Below are 15,616 nucleotides of genomic sequence, written 5' to 3' on the forward strand. Positions count from 1 at the left end.
CTTGTTTTCCTGGATTTGCAAAGACTTATTTGTGCATCTGTCACTGAAGGCTTATCAGTTTATAAATGCCGTCTCAATCAGACGTTAACAGCCAGAAGTGAAAAGCCTGCAGTGGTTGGTAGCAAACACTGCTTTTCACATACCCTCCATGAACTGTGTGTGTGTGTGTGTGTGTGTGTGTGTGTGTGACTAAATGGGTGTACGCTTGTGTGTGCTTTATATGCTATTCCTCTATATACCAAGGTAATTTTGGGCAAAAGGTATCAGTCTTTTGGCTACATGTAGACCTCTCTGTTCTGAGCCAATCAAATAATTCTCACTCTTTTCAATTGCAATCCAACTGGAAATTATTATTATTATATTATTTTATTATTATTATTATTATTATTATACACAGTGCATATGTATTAACAGTAATGAGGTGTTCTGCAGTTTCTGTGTGTGTTGTAACTGCTGTTTTTCTCATTGGAAACTTGACAATTTCTTTTTAATTTTAAAGTGGTGTGCAGGTATGAGCGTGTGGTCATTTTGTGTGCATTAAAGTGAGAGAGAGAAAGTGTGTGTGTGTGTGTGTGTGTGTGTGTGTGTGTGTGTGCGCGTGCATGTGAGCGTTATATAAAAGTCTGAACACACATAGCTGACACTTCTTTCAAAGCCTCACTGTGACTCGGAAGCCTGATTTTGTGCCTCTATATGAAAAAATATATAAAACGAAAAAAAAAAAAAAAACCACCTACATTAAAACAAACTACAATAGCCACGCTGCTTTGTCACTAAGACATGCTTTGCTTTCCACATGCTTCAGATAGTGGAGGAAGTCTGTTGCTTTGCTCTCTGGGCTTCTGGTTTTATTCTCGTATAATTTCTGTAAGGTGAAGATGATGAATGTGTGTGTTTGTGTGCGCGTGTTTTTTTTTTTTTTTTTTGTCTTGTGACCACTGTATACAGAATGGATAACACTGCTGATTTGCCTGTAATCGTTATATTGTTTGATTCAAACATAAAAGTTCTCTTATATCTTCGCTGCTTCTTTTTAATATACTACATTAAAATGGTCAGGATTTAATTTCTGAAAAAATTTACCATTTTCTTGGTTTATAATTTTATTTTTCTGTATGCATAATTTTTGTGTACTAGAATTATATCAACATGGTCGTGGTCTTTTGACAGAAAACACATTTATAGATGTACACACACAGTATGTAATATATAGTTTGTGTATTAGAATTATATCGTCAAAAAAAAAAAAAAAAAAATATATATATATATATATATATTAGTTTTGATATAACTATAGTACACAAGATCATATATACATTGTTTGTGTGTGTATGTATGTACACACGCACACACACACACCAACCATGTGTGTGTGTGGGCTTGTGAAACCTATCAAGATCACATCATATTAAACACCCCCAAACTATACCATTAAGTTTTTTTTTTTAGTTTTTTTTTTGTAATGAAATCACCATTGAGAATAATCTGAATGATCGTATAAAGCCACGATTCATTCCGCTGGTGTTGATAATGTGGGGTTAATTGGCATGAAAATATCACAATGCAAAAATATCCTAAATTTTTTTAATATTGTTTGTGAAACATAATTTTATTGCTTTGGAGTAAAATGTGACCTGGCCATTTTTCCCTAAATTTCACCCACCAAAAATGCAAAACCAGGCGTGTTAATGAACTCCTGAAACACGTGAGAACTGACTTTACAGTTTAATGACTTTTCTAGACTTTTCTGTCCTCAAGTGTTCTTCCTCACAAAGATGACCGCTGGATGCCACCCAAATTTCTCCACTCCGTCTGCCTCATTTATCCAAATGAATGTTCCCAGCCGTCATATGTTTTAATATTCGACATCAGAGAGTGGACATGACCATGAGATGACAGTACAAGGGATAACATTCAGCACAAGCCTTTTGAAAGATATTTTTCATGCATGGCTGGTGGAATAAGAGATGTCTGTCTTCTACACAATTCTCTTCATTTCTCATTTGTCCTAATTTCTTTTACCTTTCAAGTGCTATTTTATCAGTTTCTTGTTACTTTGTTAATTTGACGATGGTCTTTCTATTAAACAGGTGCCATTAGTATCCGTGTACGGTTTTTTTTTTTTAAAGAAAGCTTTAAGTCTGTTAATATAGACCTTTTTAATGCATCAACAATCTGCTAACTATATTTTTAAAACGTTTTTATTATGCTTTTCCAATGCTGCATTTAAACAATTATATCAGGAAATATTATCACAATTTTCTTATTTAATACATTTTTCACACAAAATTCATTTATTTCTGTCATGGCAAAGCTGAATCAGCATCATTTTCCAGTCTTCAGTGTCACGTGATCCTTCAGAAATCATTCTAATATGCTGATTTGGAGCTCAAGAAACATTTCTTCTTATTATAACTATTGTAAACACTACCATCTCTGTCCCACACAGGGGAACAAAAATTAGCTTTGTAATTTTATGACATGCCATCCCAGAATGCCCTCTGTTATTGTCACACCAATATCTTTTCCATTCGTTTAGTTGATGTGACAAGAAGTCTGACTGAGAACCCAACTCATGATGTCCTGCAAAGAACCATCTCGCTCTCTCTCTGGCAATTTACATCTTCAAAGGTTGTCTAATCCCATCCAATTATTTTTCAAGGGTTGCGGATGCTAAATATATGGCTTTTGAGATTTGCTTAAAGGTTCTGTAAGCGTTTTCAGCTGTTTCAACTGTCAACACACGTCTTCCAAAGCCATGGCGATAAACCTGCACATGCAAAATGACTGACAGACTAAACTTTTCTGATTAACGTTAGCTGTTTTTATCTGTAATATAGTAGGGACGTTTTATATATATATATATATATATATATATATATATAAAAAAAAAAGATAATGCATGCAGCACTTTTAATGCAAACTTCATACTGACAATTGGGCTAGCGAATAAATGCTACAATATAGCCTGATTTTACAAATAAATTATTTTGTCAACTCTAAAGTAAATAGGCCTAATACAATGTATCCATTTTAATACATTTAGAATTTTTATTTTATGAATAATTTAATAAATCTATTTTTTTATTGCAATAAAATAAACAGTACCACATTAAATACATTAACGTACAAGGACTGTCAACGTCTCCCCCATTGCGTAAGTAGTTGTCACGTGATAAATCTATTTTGGCCGAAAACCGCCCAACAGATTCAATCTGTTTTAAAGAGGGTGAGTAATTTTTCAATCTTTTATTTGCTTAATGAAAGCCTACTTTAAAATATTGTGTTTATAGTGCATTTAAAAGTGTTTATTGCTAAGTTGGCGCGACATTAGGCTACCTTACAAGTAATCCGCGTGAGATGTATCTGGTTGCCATCATGCCATGACAACTTCACGTGCTTGCTGCTCTCTGTAGTCATAGTAAAAAAAAAAAAAAAAAAAACTTAAATATTGTTATATGTGGAAATATACGGATTGTGAATTTGTAGGTTTACTGTAGAAAAGCTACAATATGACTCAAATGGTGACTGACCAAACCGACTGGCTCAGTCTGGACTCCCCCTGCTGGAAAAGCTGGTTTTAGCTGGTGTCCCAGGCTGGATTTAGAAAGGTTTTGGTTGGACACTATAGTTAGCTGACCAGGCTGGTTAAGCTATAAGAATAAGAATTCCTCTCGTCAATGACAGGAAAATGGCGATCCACGTTTCAAACAGCAGGTGTCAAAAAATTGTGTTTCAAGAGGTGTGTATTCGTCTGATTGTTAATTAAAAGGGTTACAGCTTTCCATGTAGGTGTCTCTATATTAGCCAGCTCTGTCAAGAGACCCACATGCTGACTAAACTCAAGTTTTATGAATATGTCACCTGCACAATACAATGAAAAACGTGCCCTGGCGTTGCTGACGTTTCGTTTTGTTGGAACCAAGTGTTCTCAGAAAGAATAAAGATGATTTCATCTTCTCTTATGAGAATACGGCTTTAATTAATCACAAAGCTGCGTGTGCACGTTGATGTGACTGATCCAATGAATTTTGGACACTATTGTTAGTTGACCAGGCTGATTAAGCTAGCAGACCAGCTAAAAGACCAGATAAAACCAGCTGAACACCAGCTTGGCCAGGCTGGAAGACCAGTTTAAACCAGCTAAGATCAGCCAGGGTACCCCAAGCTCAGATGTCAAGCTATGCCCATGTTCCAAAACTAGGTTTTCACAGTGATGCCATAGAAGAACCATTTGCTTCCTCAAACAGCCTTTTAGTGATTTTAGAAATCTAAAGAACATTTATCCACTATAAAGTGCCTTTTGTAAAATGGAAAGTTTCCATGGATGTTAAAGGTTCTTCGTTGAACTATAGCTAGATGCCAATAAAGCCGGTTCAAAGCCGGTTGTATACGCTTTATTAATCAGTGCATCATCAAAAGAGATGCAGAAAATAGTTATTTCATGAGATATCCTCAGTAGGAGGTCATATAATTATTATGCTTTGTGTTTGACCCTTTATGCTGTGGTTTGTCTATTCTTTCTCTCCTCTGGTCTATGACAGGAAAATGACGATCCACGTATCACACTGTAGGTGTCACGTTTCAAGGAGGTGTGTATTTGTCTGATTGTTAATTAAAGGGTTACAGCTTTCCACTTAGACCTGTGACTCTATTAGCCAGCTCTATCAAGAGACCCACATGCTGACTAAACTCAAGTTTTATGAATATGTCACCTGCACAATACAATGAAAAACGTGCCCTGGCGTTGCTGACGTTTCGTTCTGTTGATTTGCTTTAACAAAGTGTTCTCAGAAAGAATAAAGCAGATGATTTCATCTCCTCTTACGAGAATACGGCTTTAATTAATCACAAAGCTTCGTGTGCACGTTGATGTGACTGATCCAATGAATCTCCACAGATAAAGAATTCAAGGAAATGTGAGGACATGTCTGTTCCTGTTCCGATGCCATAAAAAACCTGATGGGGAAAGTCACAACTTGTGGGGTGGTAGGCATTGCGTCTTGTGGGTTTCTGTTTTATTCAAATCTGAAAACGCTTCAGGCCTTTAAAGTAATTATTTTTTTGTCAAATCTGTCCTAACTGTCATAGAGTGTTGGGGAGCACATTTCCAATGCACAAGCTGCTCCTAATTCAAAGTAAAATTACAGTCAAACAGTAGCAATACTAGACTGAAGTTATTTATACCAAAAATAAATAAAAATTATAGCTAAATTCTTTAATGAATTGCAAACAGTAATGAACAACGTAAAATGCTTTGCTGAAACTTATTTTTTTTATATTTTAAATGAGCTTTTATTTATATCTTGTCAGTTTTTTATTTTAGTTTAAGTTTTAGTCATTGTGCTTTCATTTTTTTTATAATTTCTATTTAGCTTTAATTAATTTTTTTATTTCTATTTCTGTTTTAGCAATTTTAGTACTTCAGTTAGTTTCCCTGGCAACATGTTTGTTTTTTAAGTAAATGTTTAAGTGTACATTTTCATCTAATGTTTATATTTTATTTTATTTCAGCTTTACTTTAACATAATTTTAATAGTTATCATTTTTGTTAAAAATAACAATACTGTTTTACGTAGGGCCTGAATCATTCGCATGATTTACATAAACCGAACAAAATTATTTGCTGAAATGAATTGGACTTGTCAAGTTAAAGGGATAGTCAAACAAAATTCTGTCATCATTTAGTCACCCTCCATACAGTGGAGTCCAATGTTGTAAAGGTAACATTCAAAATATCTTCTTTTGTGTTCTGCAGAACAAAGAAAGTCAGGTTTGGAATTACATGAGGATGAGTAAATGATGACATTTTGGGTGAACTAGCTTTGCTCACTGCTCTTCTACTTTTGTGTAGAAAATGTTTGTTTACAGTGTTGAACTCGGCAGTAAATGCACAGTGAGTTGGTTTTATAACAGCTTTTTCTTTGTAACAAGAGAAAAGTGAGTTTTTAGCTTGAGGACGTTGGGGCCTTTTTTTGTCAGCCTTTTTTATCCTCATTTTACCCCCTCATTTTATTTATTTATTTATTTTTGCAATGCTCCTCTGCAGCTGAGGACAGTTGCCATTCATTCAACAGGTTCTGGGAATGAAATGGGAGCTTTGACTTCATTTTTCTCATGAATAAGACTGCAGCAATGAGAAACAAGGCAGGCAGCATAACCTAAGAAGGTTTATTTTTTTAAGTGTTTTACATCTCTAAAGAACTGGTGTGAGATAGTGAATGTACAGATTGTATTTTTGCTTGTCTACTGCTGAAAGGATTTGTGTGCATATTTTAGATAGCAGTGACTGATTTTGTGAAGTTAATGAAAGGGCCCAATAAAAAAGGATTTTGCACTTTTTGCTTTTTCTTGTCATCCAATAAAGAAAAAGACTTTGAGAGACATGGGCTTCAATCGGGGACATTTGACGCATGGCTGGGCTCCTGTGTTTAATCAAAAGCTTGGGCTTTGACAGACTTTTTTTTTTTAGCAGAATGGGGTTTAGGCTGCAGTCACGTAGCATTGTGAGCTAGTGTACGGTAAAGCGGCCACATGAACTCATTGAACTTGAGCGTAATACACATAATATAGACAGCCCAAAACAGCAGAGACGACAGACAAAACATGCTAAAATTAAAGCCTGTCTGTCCAAAAACCCATGGGAAGCAAAGGGAGTGAGAAAATATGAACTTTTGTGGCCCTTGTGTGTGCGACATGATACAACGGGACACTATTTACAGACACCTGCTTTGATGCACTGTGTGTGTTTTGACGCACATCCCCATGAGACCCCCCACCCCACCCACCCACCCCCCTTTTAATGTGCGTGGAAGCTTTCCATTGCACAAAAGATTATTTTATAGTGGAAAAAAGGTTCTTTAGATTATTAAAATTTACACTAAGAACTGTTCACTGAAAGGCTCTTTTAGGAATCCAAAATTGTTCTTTTATGGCATCGCTGCAGAAACCTGCTTTTAGAGTATTTGACGTAAAAAGGTTTAATGGAGTTAAAGATGAAAACAAAAGTGTTTGTATGAATAAATAACATTCATGGTGTCAGTTCAGCCTTCCATGTTGCTCAGGTCTGTAGCCTATAATTTTATATAGAATTTTGACCATTATCAAGACTTTGTTTAGGAGTAAGAAATTAACCCAAGCTGAGCGGTTCTCACAAACATTGAGAAACCAATTAAAAGCCTTTAAGTTTGAAGATAATGAGAAACAAATTCAGTCAAGTGTGTGTTTTTCTTCTGCTTACCCACTTGGCACTGAATCATCAACTTGTTTCCTCTTACTTGTGAGAATTCACGGATTTGAGGGGTCATAAACACAAGACATCCAGAGGAAGTGTTAAAATATGCTCTGCACACCAGTTCTGTGGTTGAAAGGGGACATTTGAGAATATGCATGACATTTCAATTCTGTGAAGAGTTTTCAATTTTACTGAACAATTTAATATGTCAGTTTTCATTTGCATATTTTACATTGTTTCTATGTATATAATCAACATAGTTGATTGTTATGTTTACTAGTTTGGTTGAGTGTGAAGTAGGGCTGAGCAGTGTGATACTGTAAAGATTCTTCTTATATTGTGGTATAATTTTGACAGAATTCTTACACAAGTGTCTGCAATACAATAGTTCCCTTTTTCAACAATGCTGAGGTTACTGGGTTTGAATTATGAATTGCATTTGACGCATGGTTTCATATACTTGTGTTGCAGATGTCAGGCTTTAGTTTTGACACAACACACCATGATGAAGACATAAGAAGTCTTTGGCCATGAACCAAACCGGTGAATCGCACAACCATGATTGTATTTACAGGAACAATGCAATATATACACACTGAACAAAATGATAAACGCAACACTTTTGTTTTTGCCCCCATTTTTCATGAGCTGAACTCAAAGATCTAAGACTTTTTTTATGTACACAAAAGGCCTATTTCTCTCAAATATTGTTCACAAATCTGTGTTAGTAAACACTTCTCCTTTGCCGAGATAATCCATCCACCTCACAGGTGTGGCATATCAAGATGCTGATTAGACAGTATGATTATTGCACAGGTGTGCCTTAGGCTGGCCACAATAAAAGGACACTCTAAAATATGCCCCCCTCCAAAAAAAAAGAAGAAAAAAAAGGTTGTTGATTGTGGCTTGTGGAATGTTGGTCCACTCCTCTTCAATGGCTGTGCGAAGTTGATGGATATTGGCAGGACCTGGAACACGCTGTCGTATGCGCCGATCCAGAGCATCCTAAACATGCTCAATGGGTGACATGTCCGGTGAGTATGCTGGCCATGCAAGAACTGGAATGTTTTCAGCTTCCATGAATTGATCCTTGCAACATGGGGCCATGCATTATCATGCTGCAACCTGAGGTGATGGTCGTGGATAAATGGCACAACAATGGGCCTCAGGATCTCGTCGCGGTATCTCTGTATATTCAGAGAACACCTCTCTAAAGTGCCAGACGCCATCGAATGTGAGCATTTGCCCACTCAAGTCAATTACGACGATGAATTGCAGTCAGATCGAGACCCCGATGAGGATGACAAGCATGCAGATGAGCTTCCCTGAGATGGTTTCTGACAGTTTGTGCAGAAATTCTTTGGTTATGCAAACCGATTGTTGCAGCAGCTGTCTGGGTGGCTGGTCTCAGATGATCTTGGAGGTGAAGATGCTGGATGTGGAGGTCCTGGGCTGGTGTGGTTACACGTGGTCTGCGGTTGTGAGGCCGGTTGGATGTTGGATTCTCTGAAACGCCTTTTGAGACTGCTTATGGTAGAGAAATGAACATTCAATTCACGGGCAACAGCTCTGGTGGAAATTCCTGCAGTCAGCATGAATAAATGTGTTTGGGATGCTCTGAATCGGCGTATTCGACAGCGTGTTCCAGGTCCTGCCAATATCCAGCAACTTCGCACTGCCATTGAAGAGGAGTGGACCAACATTCCACAGGCCACAATCAACAGAAATTTTTTTTTACCCCCCCCCCCCCCCCCCCCCCTCTAATGTACACAAAAGGCCTATTTCTCTCAAATATTGTTCACAAATCTGTCTAAATCTTTGTTAGTAAGCACTTCTCCTTTGCCGAGATAAGGACACTCTAAAATATGCCCCCCCAATACAGTAAAACTGCACATTTTAGAGTGGCCTTTTATTGTGGCCAGCCTAAGGCACACCTGTGCAATATTCATGCTGTCTAATCAGCATCTTGATATGCCACACCTGTGAGGTGGATGAATTATCTCGGCAAAGGAGAAGTGCTCACTAACACAGATTTAGACAGATTTGTGAACAATATGTGAGAGAAATTTTGTGTATATAGAAAAAGTCTTAGATCTTTGAGTTCAGCTCATGAAAAATGGGGGCATAAACAAAAGTGTTGCGTTTATAATTTTGTTAAGTATATATATATATATATATATATATATATATATATATATATATATATATATATATATGCATTAATCTAAACTTAATTTACTGTGTTTATCCAATTGATTTGTCCAATGTATTTGAATTGACCAAAAAAAAAAAAAACTTGTCTCAACTTTTGGGAGTACGTAAAACAAAAAAAAAAGCCCATGCAAAAAAGAAACAAAAAATGAGATGAGATTTTTTACAGTGCAGTAGACACGGTACAGTAGGTTATGTGCAGTTGCCAAGAAACATTGCTATTTGCCGTATATATACACAAATAATGTCGTATATAAACCACACATAAATACCACAATGTGCTATTTCATGTTTTTTTTCTGGCTATATCAAGCTGATTATTATTGATTTGTCATGAATAATCTTACATTGTGGTCTGTGTCTATGAAGTTCCAAATTTTTCTCCAAACTTTTTAAAAAGTATTTAAGTTGCCGAAGTATGGAAATGTAGACATTAATAGTTGTAATATGTTAAACATTTTGGTGTTGGATTTCCTATAAAGAGAACTATTGTGTGATATCTTTTTTTAGTGACAGGAAATTTTGGCTATATACCGTCTCCCCAAGTTTAATTGTCGGTTTTTGCAATGCATGTGGTGACCTGTGAGGGGCCGTTTTTGAATTTCCATAATTATTAATGCTATTCCATGGCTTTGTGCACACACTCACACCTTTACACACATGTGTAACATTCATCATTGTGAGTGTGTTTCTCAGTGGGACTTCTCGTTGCGTGAGGGGGCTGGTTTCCTCTCTGTGCCCTGGTTTGGGTTTCACAATATAAAGGACCGGCTTCCCATACTGACAGCTGATGATGTCATGGAAACTGTTATGATTGCACTTAAATATGGGAGAATGATTTGTAATGAAGTGCAGCTCTCTCACTCGACTTTTTCCTCCCCTCATTTTCTTGAGGAAGTGGGGGGATGTGGTCTTCTTTAAGCATTTGCGTTCATTAAAGTCATCTACCTGAGCTGAACTCATATATATTATATTTATGTGTTTATGTAATCCAGAGCAGGGTGCTTTGTGGGACCCTGTTCATGTTGAATTTAATTTATATATATTTTTTAAAAGTGGGCCTCCAGTAAAATATGGTTTTAATGCACACTTTACATCCGTTGCTGCTTTTCAGGCAAGACACTGTAAATTGATTGCAGTACAAAAGACCTATTGACCCGAGACACAAGGTCTCTGCAGACCTTTATATCAAACTGTCCGGTTCTCATGCCAGACCGCTCAAACAGAAAAGCATGTTGAGAGAGGCCAGGGGGCTTATGAGACTTATGCTTATGGGATATTGTTAAAGAAAAACTCAGCGGATATTCTTAATATTTGCACAAAAGATATATGACATAAGGTCCTTACATAAGGTAACAGCCAGTCACGGAAAAACTTGCATGACTAATTTACATTGACATACGTAAAAGCCTGCACAACCTAATAAAGTGCATCAGTCAGACTCTGAACATAAATATCCCATTCATTTTCTCCAAAGAGGAATTTATTTCTGACAATAATATATAAACCTTTTATAATAGACCTACCATGAGCTGTGAGATTAAGTGATATGCTTTATTTGTTGTTGTTTTCAATAGCAAATAATTGTAAAGTACTAAAACGGAGCTCAGCAGCAACCACTCAATCTCAAGAAGTATTGAGAGTGACAAGTCAGTCCCCTTACGTTCTCAAACTACTTGTATAATATCTGAATATTTTGAAGTATAATGTTTTTATACTTATCAATAACTGTATATAGTTCTTCGTTCGATTAATTCATTCACAATGATTCATGCCATGAGAAGTTCATTCCTTTGTAAAAGAATTGAAGTACTCAGACTTGTCTTATTTTCACGTCTTTTTTTTATTATAATCAAAGTTTGTAATGTGATTCATCTCACAGCTGTTTGATTGAACTCTTCTTTGAAGATTTAGTTTTTTAACGGATTAGAGTAATTGTGAATTAGTTTTTTTTATTTCTGTTTAATTTGGGGTTTGTCATTAATTATGTTTAATTTAGTTTTTGTTTTCACTTTGTTAATTTGGTGTTTGATTTTTTTTTTTTGTCAGATTTTCTATAGTTTAATAATTTATTCCGTTATTTTATTTTAAGGGCTGCCAAAACGAATCCGCTAACTGGTATAATTATAAAATGTATAGAATTTCTCTAGTTGAATTTTGATATTTAATCCAGACCATGTTTGACAAAAAAAAAAAAAAAAAATTCAAAAGTTTATTTATTTCAGTTAAAAAAAAAAAAAAAAAAAAAAATTCAATTAGTTGTTGTTAACAATAACAACACTGCCATTGACTAAATGAATGGTAAAAATACTTCCAGAACCAAGGCTACGCATGGTTAGTCACTGTCATGTGCATATGAAGGCCTTGTGTACAGATTCGTGTGAGTTTGTGCTAGAAATAGCAGAAGATGTGTTTCGTTGATAAAGAGCGTTCACATGGTGGAGGGAGATGAGTTCGGAAGAGGGAAAAAAGGAGGGGAGGTCGAAGCGGTGGGGTGATCACCACGTTGCACCTGCAGTGTCGTTGCTCCTTGGGAAAAGGGAAAAAACAGGATATAGTGCTCAAACAACATCCTGTTACAACACCCCCACCCCTTCAGGCTGTTTGTGCGTGTATGTGTGTGTGTGTGGATCTGTGCGTTTGGTAATTCACGCCTCCTGAGCAAAAAGAGGGAATGACCTGAATTAGAATACGGTGGGGACGATGGTGAAAGGAGAGTGGGTGGTCTTGTCTTTCCAGATTGGGTTTCATCAATTCTCTCCCATTCACCTCTTATTTCATTCTACCTTAGGGGAAAGACAATGAATACAGTGTGTGTTTGTGTGTGAGAGAGAGGGAAAGAGAAAAAAGCCATCAGAGAGATAAATAGTGAGTGAGTGTGTGTGTGTGCATATCCTTTGCTCTTAATGATAGGCTGAGTAAGTGGCCTTTTTACTGGAATCAAAGCCCTTCCAATTGTGGAAAAAATGCTTCATGCTGTAAAACTGCTGGCTAAAATTGGCAAAAAGGTGAAGGAATAGCACCATCATTTCCTTGTGGCGATAAAGTGAGGCATTACTGCACGTTTACACGGACTTCCTACTAGGTTCTCGTAGCAAGAGACTTCCTTCTGTCTGTGTTCAAAGGGAAAGCGGGATATAGCATCAATCATCACAACAGTACGTGGTAATGATATAGTTAGATGACCTCAGTGTCGTTGTTTGCGTTCTATTTTTACCGAATCCTAATAGTAAAGTGATTCAGGACCTGAACCAATAGAGTTTGGGTTAATTATGTCTACACGCATGGATGCTTTTCCTACCTATGCCTTATTTTTCTGTAAAGGAAAGGCCTGTGCGAAGGGAAGTGTGTGTGGTGGTTGTGTTTGGCTACGGGAAGGCAAAGTGTTAAAGTTATTTGCTGAGAGGGAGTGTGGTGTTTAGGGGGCATCCTGTTCACAAAAACTGTTTCCTGTCTCAGCTTAGGATGCCATAAACAACAACGAGAGGGAGAGAGGCATAAAATGATGTGTTTGAAAGATATAACAGGTTCACAAATGACAACTGAGCAGCCAATCAGAAGAGCTTTTTCAATGTCGCTTTTTTAATGACCCATGCAGATTATTTTTTAATTAAAAACTGGTTACTTGTTATTTTTCAGATATTTTATATCTTCTTTTCGAAACACTATCTGTGGTAAATCCAGTAATCATTAGACTACATCATTATGAATTTTAATAATAATAATATTTTAATAATTACAAATTAATGTAGTGGTTAAAAATAAATGAATACTTTACTTTCTATAGCAAGGAAGCATTAATCAAAAGTGACAGTCAAGACTTTTACATTGTTACAAAAAGGTTTCCACAAAAAAAAAATATTAAGCAACTGTTTTCAAAATTGATCAAATTTTTATATGAGCACCAAATCAGCATATTATAATTACTTCTGAAGGATCATGTGACACTGAAGACTGGAGTAATGATGCTGAAAATTCAGCTTTGCCGTCACAGGAATAAATGACATTTTTAAATATTAAATTTAGGGCCGTGACATTAACGCGTTAATTTCGATTAATTAATCTGAGACAAAATAACGCGTTAAAAAAAATAACGCAGATTAATCTATTCCGTATTGACCTTTGAACCTGGAGCCGTTCTAGCCACAATTCGACTGTAAAATGAAGGAGGGAGACGAGAACGCGCTGGCGCTGCCTGGATCATTGATTGGAACATTTACTTATAAAAAACAGCCGGCATTTCAACGTTGATTCACCGGTGAACGTAAGGGACCAAGGTCGAATCAATGTTGGATTATGTTTCGATTGTGCAAAACGAATCAACGTTGAAATCGTGACGTTGTTTCGTTGTTGATTTCGTGACGTTGTTTCACCGTCTCTTCTTTCAATATGGGTGAATAAAGATTGTATGTCGACGTTGTTGAACCAATGATGAATTATGCTTCGGTTTTGCAAATTGAATCAACGTTGATATCGTGACGTTGTTTCACCGTATTACCTGGCTTTCATCATGGGATAATGAGTCATGACAATGCTGACTGAATTTGTGATTAACTGTACACTAAAATATTGTTAACTGTCAAATTACTTGCAGCAATGGCTTAATTAAACACATTTAATAAAAATATAACACATGCTCAAGATTGTAAAACAAGTTTTATTCTGAAAAAACAAAAGTCTAAAAATACTTTCTAAAACAGATGAAAAACATCTCAAACTTTAAATTTCAGCATTTTCGAAGTAATGTTAAAAACCTGTAAAGAAAGTGTAAATAATGTTTATAATTTAATGTTTAATATCAAATGTATAATTTAATAATGTTCAATAATTTAATAATGTTCAATTGTATTGTATTGATTATTTGCTAGGCACAATTATTTCAATGCTCACCCTTTGAACATTTGAACATTATTTCAATAACATGTTCAACACAATTATTTTTAATTGATTGACAGCCCTAATTTATATGCAATTAAAATACGATTAATTTCGATTAATTAATTACAAAGCCTCTAATTAATTAGATAAATTTTTTTAATCGAGTCCCGGCCCTAATTAAATTGTATAACAGCTATTTAAATTGTAATACTATTTCAAAATATTGCTGTTTTACTGTATTTTTGATCAAATAAATGGTGAGCATAAGATACTTCTTTCAAAAATATATAACAAAAAATCTTACTGACCACAAACCTCTGAACAGTAGTGTATATTAAATATACACTACTGTTCAGAGGTTTGTGGTCAGTAAGATTTTTTTTATGCAGATATAATATAATATGAAATATAATATGTAAGTATTATAAAACAAATATTTTAATATTTGTATAAAACTAATATTATCTTTTTTTATAATACACCAATATACATAAAACTGGCTTTTTTCAAATGAAAAAAAGATGCCTTTTTGTTCCAGGTTCTGTATTACAACACCTACCAGCAGGGGTTAATTGAACTGTGTTAACCAGCCAAACCTTAATTTGATCTAGACTCTTTTTTTTTTTTTGCTGCCGGTCTACACTCTTTCTGCTGTGGCCGATGCAGGCTGGATGAACAGGACCAGCAGATCTTTCTTACAGCAGCTGCAGCAGGTGCATGGCTGATATACACACACACAGACACGCACATTTATGAATGTTTTTTGGCTTGCTCACACAGTCAAACCACAAGGCTTGATCCTCGTCATTTCGGCCACCGATTACAGCTCGTAAAACATGTGATATAATTACGCAATTATTAGCTGAAATAAGCCAGATGATGTAACACAGCGAAATGAAAGCTTGTTCTTGGATCAGCCCCAAACCGTTTCCTTTGGGGGCTTCCAATGTGCCCTACTGCTCTTCTTGATGAAAGGATTGATCTGTAATTGGGATAATGAAGGAAATAAGCCTTGGGACCATCAAGGCCCTAGTTAGGCCTTGACGTCTATCCATGCCAACTCTTTCCCTCTCTTCCCGTCCCTTTCTGCAACTGCCCTCATGTTGACTTAGGACGCCGCTGATAGACATTTTCTGGCACAGAAGTACCCATCAGATTCTTTTGTCCAATCTTGGCATATGCCCTGTTTTTCTCTCTCATATGGGTGTCCATGATGATGACTTGTACGTGATGATGCATGTGTGCCAAATCATTGTGTCATTCAGTGCTTGTGTATGCCATCCAGGTAGTGCA

This window comes from Rutilus rutilus (genome assembly GCF_951802725.1).
Source record: "Rutilus rutilus genome assembly, chromosome: 16".
NCBI lineage: Eukaryota > Metazoa > Chordata > Actinopteri > Cypriniformes > Leuciscidae > Rutilus > Rutilus rutilus.